We start from the raw sequence: 16,074 nt of genomic DNA on the forward strand, positions 1-16,074 counted from the left end.
GTAAAGAATAGAGACGTCTGAGATGCTTCCACTGAATTTCCTTTCTTTTTTACTCAAGTTTCTAGTTAGTTATAGATATTTTCATATACATTAACATTAAGGAGTCCTGGTAGCATAGAGCGTTACTAGTTGGTCTGCTAACTGCATGATAGCAGTTCGAATCTACTAGTTACTCCTTGGGAGAAAGATGAATCTTTCTGCTTCCGTAAAAGTTTACAGCCTCAGAAACCCTATAAACAGTCCCTATGAGTTGGAACTGATTCCATGACACACCCATCACTACCACCACTGTTAACATTAATGATATATTACCTTGAAATGTACAGTTTGGGGGAAATGACTTTCTTGAAGTTGTTCTAGTTCCTCTGTTAATGCCTTAATAAGTTTTTCTTTCTCCTTCAGTGTTTTTAACAATACATTCATTTTGACAGCATTTGGGTCTTGTCTAGAAGTCTTCTCTTCTTCCACCTCAAAAAATTGCTGGGGAGAGAAATCAGCATTGAAAGTCAGATACCAAACTAGCACTACCAGAAACCATTTAATGTTTTGTCTAAGCTGTGGTCTTCTAAAGTTATGTCTTATAACTTGCACACAATTTTAAGTAAAGAACTAAAAATATATTGAAAGAAATGTTAAATTATCATGAAATTTAGCCCAGTACTATCTTCCATAATATCAGTCATGCAAATTATGATAATAATTATTTCTAATAGTAAATTCACATCATAATTCATGAATCATGGACATTTATGGATTCACATTTATGAATGTCCCATTTCAAAACCTCCCTAGAAAAAGGAACCAAACCCATTGCCACTGAGAGCAAATTTTTTTAATATGTAGAAAGATATGGTAAAAATGGAAGTAATTGTCAATGTTATTGTTGTTATTGTTAAATAAATTCATAGCTACCCTGTACAGGGTTTCTGAGGAGCAGATGGTGGGTTTGAACCTCAGACCTTGAGGTTAGCAATCCAGTGCTTATCCTACAGTGTCACATCTGGACCCCAATGGTAATAGTACAGCTAACTCCCTCAGTTTATATTGGAGATGAGGGGAGAAACAAATGCTTGTTTTTAAATATTAAGAGCTTCCTTATTTGCAGTCATTACTCTAACGAAATATATCCCCCCAAACCAAAACATGTACGAAATGCTTTACTAATGGATGTTGTTACTTATTTCCAGCACATGAAAATCTCATTTTCAACATGCAAAATCATAATATCCATTTAGGATTCTTTTAGAAATGATAGGAGAATCATTTTATTTTTACTATTTGTATATGAGTTAGTAATGCATTTGAGTACACACACATATGGAAAACAGTAGAATCTAATAATATCGGCTAATACCAAAGAGTTAAATTTAAAAATTAAAATAGTTCTAATCTTATTTGATGACTATCAATAAACTGAGAATAATAATATGATACTGAGGTAGAGTAGAATTAGGCTTAATAGCCTAACACTGATATTATCTACAAGGGGTCCTGATGGCGCTGTAAGATAAGCACTGGGCTGCTAACCACAAGGTGGGCAATTCAAACCCACCAGCTGTTCTGAGGGAGAAAGATGAGGCCTGCTGTTCCTCTAAAGAGTTATAGCCTCAGAAACCCTATACAAGGTTGCTATGAGTCGGAATCAACTCAATGGCCGTGAGTTTGAATGAGATATATCTAGACAATATTTTAAAAATCAGTATGTAAGTATGAAATAGAACTCAAAAGAGTGAACATTTATATAACAATATCAGATGTTTAAATTTGACAATTTAAAAAACAGTATTGATTATATAGATAATATCACATATGTTCTCATTTAATGAATCCCTAGCAATATGGTGGGTTATACACTGGGATGCTAACCAACCACAAGTTTAGCAGTTTGAATTCACCAGCTTCTCTGAGGGAGAAAGTTGAAGCTTTCTGCTCCAGTAAAAGTCTACAGTCCTGGAAACACAATACAGGTCACTATGTGTCAGAACTGACTTGATGACACATAACAGCAGCATTGTTGTTTATGTCTACCAGTTCAAATACTGCTGAACTCAAGACTCATTTATTCCCTTAGTGTCCAGTCCAGGATATTACCTGTTGTTAAGTGCTGTCGAGATGGTTCCGACCCACAATGACCCTGTATAGGGTTTCTGAGGAGCCGCTGGTGAGCTTAAACCACCAACCTTGCAGTTCAAACCAACTGTGAAGTCCAGTGCATTAACCCACAGTGCCACACTTCTTGTTGTTGTTAAGTGCCGCCGAGTCGATTCCGACCCATAGCGACCCTGTATAGGGTTTCCAAGGAGCAGCTGGTGAGTTTGAACCACCGACCTTGCAGTTCAAACAGCTTTGCAGTCTGGTGCATTAACCCACAATGCCACACCAGGACTCCTAGACATCTCAAATTCAGCAGGTCCAAACAGAACCGAGTATCTTCACTGTCATTTTGTCTGTCTCCCAGCAACCCAGTAGTCATTTTAACCTCCTTCCTCACCCTCAGTAACTCAAAAGATCTGTTCAGCCCATCCCTAAATGTCTCCCATCACCTCCTCCTCTTTGCCCTTTTCATGCCTACTTTGGTCATTGTAATAGCCTCTTTTTTTTTCTTTTCTTTTTTCTTTATTATTGTGAACTGAGTGATAGTTTACATGGGAGAATATCAGCTTTACACGATCATTTCATTGCAATGATTACAATATCTTCTGTGCATCATCATTCAACAGTACTTGCTTCCATCCCTCTGGTTTTTTCTTTTTTTGGAGGGGAGGGTGTAGGGGAGTGTATAAAAAAAAACAACACTCAGGAATATACAATAATTTAAACAATCAAAGGGTACATTCTGCAAGCCTGCCTCCTGGCCACCAACTTTAAGTCCCTCTCTTTTCATGAGTCTAGAGTCCTCAGCTGCTCCCTTTCTTCATGTCTTCATCTCTGCCTCCATCTCTAGTGTCGCTGCTTCTCTGGATCAGGTCCCACATTCTGCTCCTGCTCTTCTCCCTTGATGATCCTAGGTTCCTCTGTTTCTGGACTATAAGATTAACTACTCCCCCATTTTTGTTACAAAAATATTTTTGTTACAGTTGTGGCAGTCGCAATTAGTCATGATAAAAATTGCTCACTATTGAATCATAAGACTCTTATCCCCATCTTTTTCACCAGACCCATTTAGATAAGATGAAAACTATTCAGTGGGGAGAGACTTTATCTTTCTCTATCAGCCTCTTAACTAGCCTGCCTACCTCTTGTTTTGCCCTACCACACTGTTATCATCTATTACAGGGTGAAGTTCAACTCCTTCAGCATGGTGTACAAAAGGTCCTCCATGAGCTGGTTGGTGCCTGCCTGCTTGACCAACAATTCTTGCTAGTCTTCTCTCCCTTTTCCACACCCAAACTAGGCATGTGACTTCTCAGAAACATGATGCGGCCACAAATCTCCATGCCTTTTTTTATATATATATAAATCAGATCCTTGTATTTATTACTCATTGACTGGCAAGTGTTGTCAAACATTACAAGTCACAGAAATACTTTGGTAAGCCTTAGAAGATGTATGAGAAGACTTGATGTAAAGACTCCTTCCCCTTTCACTTGGTGTTTTGAGCTACTACATCCATAAGTATAGGTCAAGTTCATCAAATTGTAGCAATTTACACTTTATCAAAAATTGTTTTTTTCATCTTCCTCTAGTCAAGTTCTGATCATCAAGCTAGGTTGAATGGGTACTATCTACAAATCTGGGCCTTCTTGTACATCTCCCCTCACTTCATATCAGCTGGATGCTTCACTTTCAGCTCTAGCCCTCCATGGCTCCGTCCTGGTCCATGGGCTCAGGAGTCCCCAGGTCTCATCACACTTTGGACCAACCAGCCCTTCCTCTTATCTCTCTCATCTCCAGGTGGATGGGAATCTATGTAATATCATCAAACTCAGCTTGCTGTTCCCAGCATACCTAACAAGTCCGTACTTGTCAGCCTACTAGAATGGCATTAGAGTTGGGTATCTTAGATCTGCCCGCCAGCTCTGTCATTTGGTAGTTTTGAGCCTTGAATTAATTTCTTAAACGTCTGTGCTTACATTTTATCATCTGTAAAATGGGACTGATAAGAATAATACTTAAACTGATGTGAAAATGAAATAAGATAATGCATGTGAACAATTTAGAATTGTATTTACAATACAGACCCCAAAAGTATTATATCTTAGAATTTATTATTGTTAGTAATATTATTGTCACTCAAATCCAGATGCTACCTACGCTGAAAAGTGTTACAATGCCTCCCTCCACCATCTTCCTCCTCTGTATCCCCTTTTATCTCTTAAAAATTATCTTCCTGAATAGCTTTGTCTATTTACTCACTCAGACTAATTTTTATGTTATGAATTTTATAGATTCATTTTGCTCTTGAAAACTAACAACAATAAAAGGAAGATTGCACAGTAGCTTTGAGAACAATGACCTAAAAATAATGAGAAAGTGGTGTTGGCCACTGAGGTAGTGATGCTTTTGACAAGCTGGCCATGTTATCCCTGGTGTAACATGGTACACAGACACCTCTGGGGAACCTATTAAATACTCTACTCAGGCTCCACACAGAAACAGGGCAGAGACATGGTGGTGCTCAGACCAACCTTCCTTATGGTTGGCTCAGCACCTCTGAGCTCCAGTGTAGGGAGGGTGTTCCTTGGGAAAAAACAAGAGTTTCATTTCGTAACCACCTGTTCAGATCCTTCAAATCTGCTTTCTGGTCTCTGGTCTTGTTTTTCTCACCTCTTGGAAATCTCAGGGACCTGCCACAGTCTTTTTTTTCTTATTTTTTGTAACCTCTTACATAATAACATTACCCAAATAAAATAAAAGAAAGCAAAGCAAAATCCAATAGCATTATCATCATCGTTTTCATCATTATCCCAATCCAGACAATTCGTTCCCACTGCATGTCTGTTCTTCCCAGTTTTGTAGCTTCTCTCAGGCTTAGCAACCTGCAGTAAATGAAAGGGATGGAGGCCCACTTCTTTTTTTCTTTTTACAATTTGAGTTGCTCCCATGGTCAGGTGAAGAGGAGGAAGAAAAAACTAAGGATTCAGGAATGAATCTCAATGTACAGAGTAGACACATGGTGCTTTTGGTTCCTGGGAGAGCCCCTGCTGGCTCCTCTGACTACAGACCCCAGTGGTACCTTCTCCCTGGCTCCTGGCCTAGGGTCTACCTTTCTGCTGGGGTTGCATCACCTCTTCAGGTGGTCCTCATCAGCTGGCCTCTTTTGGTGAGGTCTGCATCTGTTCTTTTGGAAACACAGACCTTTGCCCTGCTGGTTATAGAAGGAGGAAGCAGTATAGTCTGCTTCCATAGACCACCCCACCCTTTGTGCTTGGTCAACTGTCTCATCTTTAGATTTTTACTTGGCAATTCCCACATCAGTCTTCATGTCCCTCAAACTCAGAGACTCATGTTAGACTCACTAAATGGCTCTCTTCAAGACTCCTCCCTCACTTGCATTGTTGTTGTTGTTGTTGTTAAGTGCCGTCGAGTCGGTTCCGACCCATAGCGACCCTGTACAGGTTTCCGAGGGTGTAAATCTTTACGGGAGTAGAAAGTCTCATCTTTCTCTTGCATTAAAGAGAGGGAAATACTCCCTTCTTCTCATCTACTTAAAACCACAGCATACTGGCTACTGTCTGAAACTGGCATCCTAACTGGCCTCTTTTGTCCCCATGCATAAGACTTTTCTTCTACGGCCTGGAGATTGGTGACAGGTTAATGCTGGTCCATTAGTCAGTTTCACAAAGTCATAGCACAACCTGCTTAGATGGTCTAACATTTAGAATATGATGATGCTATCATCTAGTATTTTGTTCTCCCCTTTTGGGGCTACAGACCAGCACACCAAGGATCACATTTTAATATATCATTGGAAGATGGCTTCCTAAAAATCTTAATAAATTTCTAGTTCAAACCCCACCCTGTTCATGCAACCTTTACTCCTTCACTGAGTTCTTCCTGTCAATTAGAGGTGAAAGGGACAAATGGCATACAGGTCTTAGGATTTGAGTAGAATCAAGTCGTACCAGGCTGGCACAGTTTATCAGATACAAAAGCTCTAGAATCCAGCTTGGGTTCAGCATTAAATGTCCAAACAGTGGATTACTACCTGCTGTTCAAGGGAGAGTGTTTTGTTAATTTCAATGATCTCATCAAGCTTTTAAAACAAAATGTCCACATCTAATGTTATTATTTCTACTGAAGTCCAACTGGTAGTATGCAACTCTCAACCCAGGGAAAAATTACTCTGTGAACATTTAGATTTGGCTGGGATAACACTCATCAAATGAGAAGCAAGTCAAATTGCTTCTTTCAAAGGCCAGCTGAAGGACATGGACCCTGAAGTCAGAATCCCCGGGGTTGAAGGCAAGCACTGCCACTTCATTGCTATGTCACCTTGGACAGGCTATTTAACCTCCCTTGTTGTTGTTAAGTGCCGTCGAGTGGGTTCCGACCCATAGCGACCCTGTACAGGGTTTCCAAGGGTGTAAATCTTTACGGGAGTAGAAAGCCTCATCTTTCTCCCACAGAATGGCTGGTAGTTTCGAACCGTAGGCTTCCATTTATTTTCTATCAAATGAGGATATCCACAATGTGAAGGCTAAATGAGTTAATGTTTGTAAAGTGCTTAAATATAGTTACTGTTACAGTGATATTTGAATAAAATGTTGATAAAGAAAATTTTTGTCAATATTACTACTAAAAAGTTATTCTGTATTTTTCTCAGTGTCTCATGTCAGGAGGTACTCAGATACTGATTTTCCCCATAATTGTGTTAACTTTTATTGTTTATTGTGTTAAGATGGTATGTGTAGGTCCCCAAAGTAAAGTCAATTAACAGATCTATATCAATTAATTCCAACACTGTTTTAATAAAGTGAATTCATTAATATATTTCTTAATTTATAATTGACTGTTAAATATTTATATTCATTAATGAACAAGTATTAATACATAGCTTAGATAGTGGTATTATGATATATTTTCCATAAGATAGAGTTTTTTTTTTATCCTTTTACGTTTATTATTTATCTATATATTACACCACAGTAGAAAGATGAGGCTTTCTGCTTCTGTTAAAAGTTACAGCCTCGGAAACCCCATACAGGGTCGCTATGAGTCGGAACAACTCCACAATACTGAACAACAGTAATAATCTATTATGCCAGTGTGGACTCAGATTTCTATGTTTCACTCAAATGATTGCAATTCACAATTAGTATTTACTCTGATGCTTAGATTGACCCAGCCTTGGACAGTGAGTGCCCCCCTACAAGCTGACTTCTAAGTCCTATGGCCATGTCCCCATCATTGAGCAGGCCCCATCATCCTTTGAGCGTATTCTAGGCTCTTCTTGAATCTTTCTTGCCACAGTCCTGGAGCTGCCATTTCTGCAAAAAAAAACCTGGTTTCTTTTAGCAAAGAGTGGCATTTAAAAGCTGAGGTCTGGATGCTAAGTGTGCTCATTGCTACAGGAATGCCACTGCTTTCCAAGGATAGAACAAAGAAATCTAGAAATGATGTATGTAAACATGCACATGCAGTTATGCACACATCTATCTACATAGCTATAGATTAGTATTGATATGGTGGTGGTGCTGGTGTGCCATGGGGTCAGTTCTGACTCATAGTGACCCTGCACAGGATTTCCAAGGCTGTAAACTTTTATGGAAGCAGAAAGCCTCCTCTGTCTCCTGCAGATCAGCTGGTAGTTTCGAACTGCTGACCTTGAGGTTAGCAACCTGACTCATAACCACTATGCTATCAGAGCTCCTTTATAGCTATTATGTTGTTGTTGTTAAGTGTTGTCCAGTTAGTTCCAACCCTTAGTGACCCTGTATAGAGTTTACAAGGAGCAGCTGGTGAGCTTGAACCGCCGACCTTGCAGTTCAAATGGCTTTTGCAGTCTGACGCATTAACCCACAGCATCACACCAGAACTCTTTTAAAGCTATATATATAAGACCATAAAATCCTATCAACACCTCTAATTCCAGTCCAACCACTGAGTTTATTATGATCTGTGTCCTTTCCCCATTATAACCCTTCCTTCAACAGTGGGAAGATTGACTACCATTATCCTCAATGAATTTACGTATTTGCACAATCCTCCCTCTATGTAATCATACTGCTCCACTGAGAACTTGGCTCTGATGAAGGCGAGTTGAAAGGGGAAAGAGACATGCATTTGGTGTTTTGATTCACAAGGACAAACATTTTAGTTTGAGCTTTAATATTTCCTTGGGAATTTGGAAGTACAAAAGGGTATGTTGTCATTGTTAGGCACCTTCGAGTCAGTTCCAACTTATAGAGACAAGAGAATAAAACATTGCCAGGCCCTGTGCCATCCTCACAATTGTTATATTTGAGTTCATTCTGATTGCCATTATGTCAATATTGAGAGTCTTTCTCTTTGTCAATGACTTTCCACTTTACCAATCATGATGGCCTTCTCCAGGGACTGGTGCCTCCTGATAACATGTCCAAAGTGCCTGTAAGGAGCATTCTGGTTGTACATATATATATATTCAAATTTTGAACATCTCTCTTTTATTCATTTTTTATTTGGGGAGTCATTTTATGATGTAGTTTTTATCCTATTTGTAAAATCTTTTGATAGACAACATGACTGATTATCCTCTTCTAAAGGATCTCTATCTCCTCTCATCAGAGGGTCAGACACATCCTGGTTCATCACCAGCTAAATGGTTAAGTTCATTGTGTTAAAAGAAGGGGAAACAATCTGGGGAAGATTTTTCCTTCCATGTAGAGTGACTCCTATTGGATCCTGTTCTTGGCTTCTCTCCTCTCAGTTATCTGACTTATGACTTTAGGAGAGGAATTTGGATACACATTGACCATCCCTTCTTTATCCATGTCTCTTTAGGGCATGTGCTACATGGTGCTTCTTCAGGGACAGGCTCTGCCCTGGCAGGAAAGGACTTGTGCCAGCCTGTGACAGTAGTCAAGATAACCGAATTGTATATTTCAGCAATGCAGCCTGCTACGTCCTTCAGAGAGCTCTATCAGTAAAATGGTTATCTCCAATTGCTGCCTCCTTGGTGAAAGACTACTGACTTGGAGTTGATTCCAACTCATGGGGGCCCCATGTGAAGTAGAACTGCTTCACAGGGTTTTCTTGGCTGTAATCTTTACAGAAGCACGTCTTTCTTTCACAGTGCTGTTGTGGAACTGTCAACCTTTAAGTTAGATGAGTGCAAATTGTTTGCCACCTAGGGATCTTCAAGACTCATAAACTCTCCAAAGATAGTGCTCTTTTGATCTTTGAAAGCTACAAATCTAACCAGATCACAAACTACTTAGAATTCTCTGATATCTTAAATATAAAATATAAATTCCTTACTTTAACTTTCCTTTATCACTTCTTTTCCAGATGTCATATCTTATAGTCATATCAAGTTCCCTGATTGTGCCATGCATCTTTTGTGTGTGTGTGTTTGGTGAAAATATACATAGCAATACAGATTTCTATTAAATTCCTACACATATTGTTCCATGACATTGATTACATTCTTCACATAATGCAGCAATTTCATTACTTCTATTTTAGTCTAGTCCCATGAACTTCTTCTCTCTGTTCCCCACAACCTTCTGATCCAACCAATTGGTCTCGTAAGTTACTTTTTTAAAGAGAGTGCAGTACTCAAGGGTGATACTCTATGAGTGTTAACTTGCTATTTAGTCAAAAGGTGACTTGTGGATGGCTTTGTTTGAATGTTTAAAGAGTGTCTCGTGGCAATAATCTCAGAAACTTCTCCAGTCTCATAGGGCCCAGTGGGTCTGGCTCTTTGAGAATGTAAAGTTAGTTTTGTTCCAGTTTTTTCCCTTTCTATCACGATGCAACTGTTGTGACCCTGGTCAGGATACTCAGAAGTGGTAGTTGGGCACCATCGAGTTCTTCTGTGTGTTATGCATTCTCATGCCAAATCTGTACTATACTTTCAAAAGTCAGGTCAGGAATAACCTCCTCTTGAAAATCTTCCTTACCACCCATCAGGTGCAAGTCCTTATTATGGACTGTAATTTCCTAGGTTCTTGTCTCTCTTGAACTACTTGGATTCAAGGACTGCTTCTGCCTCAGATACACAGTCAGAGGATGGGTGGATGAAACAACAATTGAGTGAAAGATTATTTAATGCCCTCAACATTACATATTGCCTGCCTTCTAGGGAATGTCCACTGGGAACTCAAGGTCTGTTTCCAGTTCCATGGTGTAGGGCCAGTTCTCTTGGTGCTTTTCTTACTTATGTTCAGCCCTTTATTCATCAAATATGTATCAAAATACTAATGTGCCAGCCTCTCTTCTTAGAGCAAAGTACAAATATGAATAAAGACGTAATCCTTCAAGGAACACAAAGCCCAGCAGGTAAGACCTACATATAAACAGGTCATTGTGACACAATACACGATGTGTCCATTCTCCAGGGGAGGAAGAGGTTCCCAGATTGAGTGGGCACTATGTGAGAATTCCACTGAGGTGACTCATAGCTTGATGGAGGCAAGTATCTCAGTACTGCTAAGGGGTATAGTTTTAGGCAGCAAGTGGCGGGGAGCAATGGTCACTGGCCAGCAAGAAAAGCTGCCTGCCTGAACTAGTTCACTGGCAAGATAGAGAAGACGCTATAAGAAACTGGCAGGAAAATGATGGGGTGGCACTGCACTAGACTGCGAGGTAGGTTTGCACTGCAAGTTCGGTGGTTCAAACTCACCAGCCGCTTCTCAGAAACCTTATACAGTTAATGACTGCTACAGGACAATATTACCACAAACTTAGTGACTTAAGACAGCTTGCACTGATTAGCTCAGTTTCTGCGGGTCAGGAGCCTGAGCACGTACTAACTGGATCCTCTGCATAGGGCCCCACGTAGGCTACAATCAAAATGTCAATCAAGACTGGGGTCTCATTTGAGGCTTCAGACTCCAATGGGAAAGGATCTGCTTCCGAGAGCTTCGCAGTGTTAGGATTTTGTTGTTGTTGTTGTTGATGTAAGTCAGCCAGAGGTTTTGGCCACCTGCAATTCTTCTCCACGTGGGTTTCCCCAACGTAGGCACTTCCTCCAAGCCAATAATGGAGAGGGATACTCTGGTGTGGAGGAGCTCTGGTAGCATAGTGGTTACAAATCGGGCTGTGGATCACAAGGCCAGCAGTTCGAAACTACCAGCTGTTCCATGGGAGAAAAATGAGGCGGTCTGCTCCCGTAAAGATTTACAGCCTCGGAAACCCTGTATAGGGTTGCTATGAGTCGGAACTGACTTCATGGCACTTAACAACAACAACAACTCTGGTGTGGTGCTGTAGGATAAAGCACTAGACCAAAAGCTTGGTTTGAACTGAAAGGTTGACCATACAGGGTTGCTGTGAGTTGGAACTGACTCAATGGCACTTAACAACAATAACACTAGCAAGGTGGGCAGTCCACTCTTGGGAGACGCAGCACAAATCCACCATTCCCTTTGCTGCAGTTAATTGGTCAGAAACAAGTCACAGCCCTGCCTACACTCAAAAGAGGCAAAAGGAGGACAGTACACCAGGATGCGAAGACCAGGGGGCAGGGATCAAGCCAACACTCCATATCTGCCCGGTACAAGGAGTGACTCTCAAGTGTCCTGTTACTCTGCTTCATGGATTGGGGTGCTACCACCTGAAACTAGGCAAGGGGTCAGATTTAAGGGGGAAGATTACAGCTTGGGTCATGTTGAGTTTGGAATGGTCTATTTTGTACCTCCTTTCCTTCACAGGCTTCAGAGCTTTGAAGTCTCATCCAAGCAGTTTCTTTCTCACCTTCTTTTCAGTGCAAAGCCCCATTTAGGTCATTAAAGATGCCCCAGGAAATGGAGCACCTCCCGGTTGGAGCAGACACACCCTTTCAGGACTGAGGGTCATTCTGGTTTCCTAACAGAGTGCAGACAACTAACTCCCCTACAAATACAAAAATATTGGATTTTTTTTTTTTCCCACAGCATAACACTGCTGTTTAGACTTAAAAAAAAAAATCTGAAATACACATAATTTAATCCCCAGACAGTACTTCTTGTACTGTGATCTGATAGAAAGGGCTCTTCTATACCTTTCAAAAAAGCAAGGCTTCTGTTGCAAGTATAACTATTTTCTAGTCCAGAGACCATTTAAACAGTGAAATGTGACATCCTTGAAATTTAATTGGGTCTTTCTGCATTAAGTTTTCATTTGTATTTGAAGGAAGTAAAGAAAAGGAGAAGCCAGAAATGCTTTTCTAGAAACAAGTACTAAAACTTGCCATCAATGAAAAGATTGTTATTCCTGCAAAGGAGTCCCTGAGTTGCGCCAACAGTTAAGCCCTGATCAATTGGCTGAAAGGGTGGCAGTTCTAATCCATTCGGGGAGCTTGGGAAAACTTGTGAAAGATTACAACCTTAAAAGGTTGTCACAGGGTCTCGCCATGAGTCCAAATCAACTCCACAGCTAACAGCAATTGTCCCTGCAAACAGAACAAAAGCTTCTTCAAAAAGATCATAAAGTTATCAGGGTGAAACTTGTGAGGGCCAGAACTCAACTGGACTGCCTTATTTATCCAATTCTCACAGAGAGCAGCCTTACCATGCTTTTCTATCTCTTTCTATTGCTGTTGTTAAGCACCTTCGAGTTGGTTCGGACTCATAGTGACCCTGTATAGGGTTTCCAAGGAGCATCTGGTGAGTTTGAACCACCAATCTCGTGATCCAAACCAACCTTGCAGTCCAGTGCTTTATTACACAGATTTGAGTTTTCCTTGTCTGACAATTTTCACCTCACACAGGTTTCAGCTTTTGTGGGTTATATTATATTTGATGATGATGTCATGGGGCAATATTTGAAACTGGCTTATTAACTATATTCCACCTCCTAAGTTACTTTAGAGTTAGAAAGAGTTTTATTGGTAGGTAGAAAACAACACCAAAAATATTCTCTGAATGAATGATGACATGAAAAAAAACTTACTGTTTTTTTAAGATCCTACTTTCTAAAAGGATCCAGTTTTCATAATTACATGTCTTCTGTTTTCTGTAGTCCAGTTTGTTCGTTTTTGAATAAGCTTTTATTTTACCCAGACTATAAATAGATATCTTGCCAGAACTCTTAGTACTATGGGTATAATCTTCATATTTTTAACTTATGTTTTTATTTGTCACTTTTTATATGTTCATAAATTTTGGTTTTGAAATATAGCAAATATTTAGGTTATTTAGGAAAAATCTATGTATCTGAATACTTTAAAATAAAATATTAGTAATATCATTATTTCTATCTTATGAAAAATAAACAAAAATATATAGCGAGACGTTTGCTTTAGATACTCTCTTCTTTCTCATGATCTTCAACTAGAATAAAGATTTCTAACTTTACTTTTTGCTCCCAAGTTTCTGAGTTTCCTGCCCAGGATTTTAAAGTTACTATGGAAAATGACATTGTTTCATTCTATAGTACATGTTGTTGTTGTTAAGTGCTGTAGAGTAGATTCCAACGCATAATGACCCTGTGTAGGGTTTCCAAAGAGCAGCTAGTGAGCTTGAACCACAGATTTTGCAGTTCGAATGACTTTAAAGTCCAGTGCACCAACCCACATCACCACAGAGTGGTCACTATGAGTCAGAATTGACTCTACGGCACCTAACAACAACAAATGGGAAGACATATTAAGGTTTTCAGTTACTGTGATGGTTAATTTTAAGTGTCAACTTGGTTAGACAATGGTGCCTAGATGCTTGGTCAAACACTAGTTTGTAGTTGCTGTTGTTATGTGCCGTGAGTCGGTTCTGACTCATAGCAACCCTGTACACAGTTTGTAAATCTTTAAGGGAGCAGAAAGCCTCATCTTTCTCCTGTGGAACAACTGGTAGTTTCAAACTGCTGACCGTGAGATTAGCAGTCCGATTCATAACCATACACTACCAGAGCTCCTTAAAGCCTAGTTTAGACACTAGTTTAAACTCTGTCAAAAAGTAGTTATATGAGATTAAATCAATTGGCTTTAAATGAAGCAGATTACCCTCCATAATGTGGATTGTTGTTATTAAGTGATGTCGAGTTGGTTCCAACCCATAGCAACTCTATGTAGGGGTTCTGATGAGTGGCTGATAAGCTTGAACCCCTGACGCTGTGGTTCAAACCCACAGTACCACACAGCACCACAGCTACTGATTAGATGTGTGTGGGCATTATCTAATCAGTTGCAAAACAAAAAAGGGTTTCACTAGAAGGGTGCCTCCAGTTTGTAAATAGGAATGCCTCCACTCTTCACTTATGCAGGCTCCTGAACTAAGGATTTAGGCACACAAGCCTGCAGAAGTCTTCGGCCATTCACTGATGACAGAAACATGTTTAAAACACTTTTGTTTGGAATTAACTTGTGCATGTATGAACTCCTTTTTTACTTACCCTCCTATATGTATATCTTACTGGCTCTGTTTCTAAGAACCCTGACTATGACAGTCAGTTAAATCCCCAACAGGATGTAAGGGTTTTAATAAACTAGAGGACAGAGGATGAGCAGAATGTTGAGGGGCCTAGAGTCCTCTTCACAGTAGAAACAGGTAAGGGATTGGTGTTGGGTGCTTACCAGAAGGAGAGATAACATAGAAGAGGGGTTAGTCCAATTCACCTTTCCCTCTAATGATCAGAGTCGCACGACAAGGTAAAACATTGAGATAAACAATTAGGTTAAAAGTTTACGTTTTTTTTCTGTAATCCAGCTGATTTTAATATTAATGTTTATTTGTATTTCTAGGAAAAGCACTGGACTGATAAGTGAAAGCTTCTTCAGTTCAAACCCACCAGCCACTCTTGGAAACCCTATATAAAGGGGGTTATAAGGAGCTCTGGTAGTGTAGTGGTTATGAATCGGGCTGAGAATCTCATGGTCAGCAGTTCGAAACCACCAGCTGTTCTGCAGGAGAAAGATGAGGCTTTCTGCTCCCGTAAAGATTTGCAGCCTGGGAAACCCTGTACAGGGTCACTATGAGTCAGAACCGACTCCACGGCACATAACAACAACAACAACAACAACAACATGAGTCTGTACCTATGCAGTGACACATAACAACAACAATGTTGTTGTTAGGTGCCATCGAGTCAGTTCTGACTTATAGCAAACCTACGCACAACAGAACAAAACAGTGTCTGACCCTGCGCCATCCTCACAATACTTGTTATGATTGAGCTCATTACTGCTGTCACCGTATCATTCCATCTCCTGGGGGTCTTCCTCTTTTTCACTGACCCGCCACTTTATCTAGTATTATGTCTTTCTCCAGGAACTGGTCCCTCCTAATAACATGTCTGAAGTATGAGAGATGAAGTCTCGCCATCCTGACTTCTAACCAACATTCTGGCTATATTTCTTTCAACATAGATTTGTTTGTTCTTCTGACAGTCCATGGTACCTTTAATATTCTTGTCCAAATGGTGCTGTAGGATAATACACTGGTCCGCAAGCTTGGTTTTGAACCACAAGATCGGCAGTTCAAACTCATCAGCCACTACTTAGAAACCCTAATCAGGGTCGCTATTGAGTTGAAACCAACTTGATGGTACTTAACAACAACATTCTTCTACAGGACTTCTGGTGTAGCACTGTAGGATCAGCATTGGACTGAGAACCACAAGGTCAGCAGTTCAGACAAACAGCTACTCCTCAGAAACCCTATACAGGGTTTCTATGAGTCAGAACCGACCAGATGGCACTTAACAACAACAACAACAACAGCATTCTTCTGCAGTCTGCCTTATTCATTGTCCCACGCATATGAGGCAATTGGAAACACCAAGGCTTGGTCAGGCGCACCTTAGTCATCAAACAAATACCTTTACTCTTGAACACTTTAAAGAGAATTTTTTTGCAGCAGATTTGCCTAATGCAACATTTCATTTTATTTTTTAACTGCTGTTTCCTTTCATGTTGACTGCATATCCAGGAAAAATTAAGTCTTTGAAAACTTCAATCTTTTCTCCTTTTATTATGACATTATTTATTGGTTCAGTGGTGATTTTTTTTTTTTT

The 16,074-nt window shown here is 40.0% G+C and overlaps 1 pseudogene; it reads right to left on the reverse strand.

Annotated features, from left to right (window-relative positions):
* Positions 1-16,074, reverse strand: part of LOC102837122 — an 84,890-nt pseudogene that overhangs the window by 16,286 nt on the left and 52,530 nt on the right.

Source organism: Chrysochloris asiatica, unplaced genomic scaffold (genome assembly GCF_000296735.1).
Source record: "Chrysochloris asiatica unplaced genomic scaffold, ChrAsi1.0 scaffold00137, whole genome shotgun sequence".
Lineage (NCBI taxonomy): Eukaryota > Metazoa > Chordata > Mammalia > Afrosoricida > Chrysochloridae > Chrysochloris > Chrysochloris asiatica.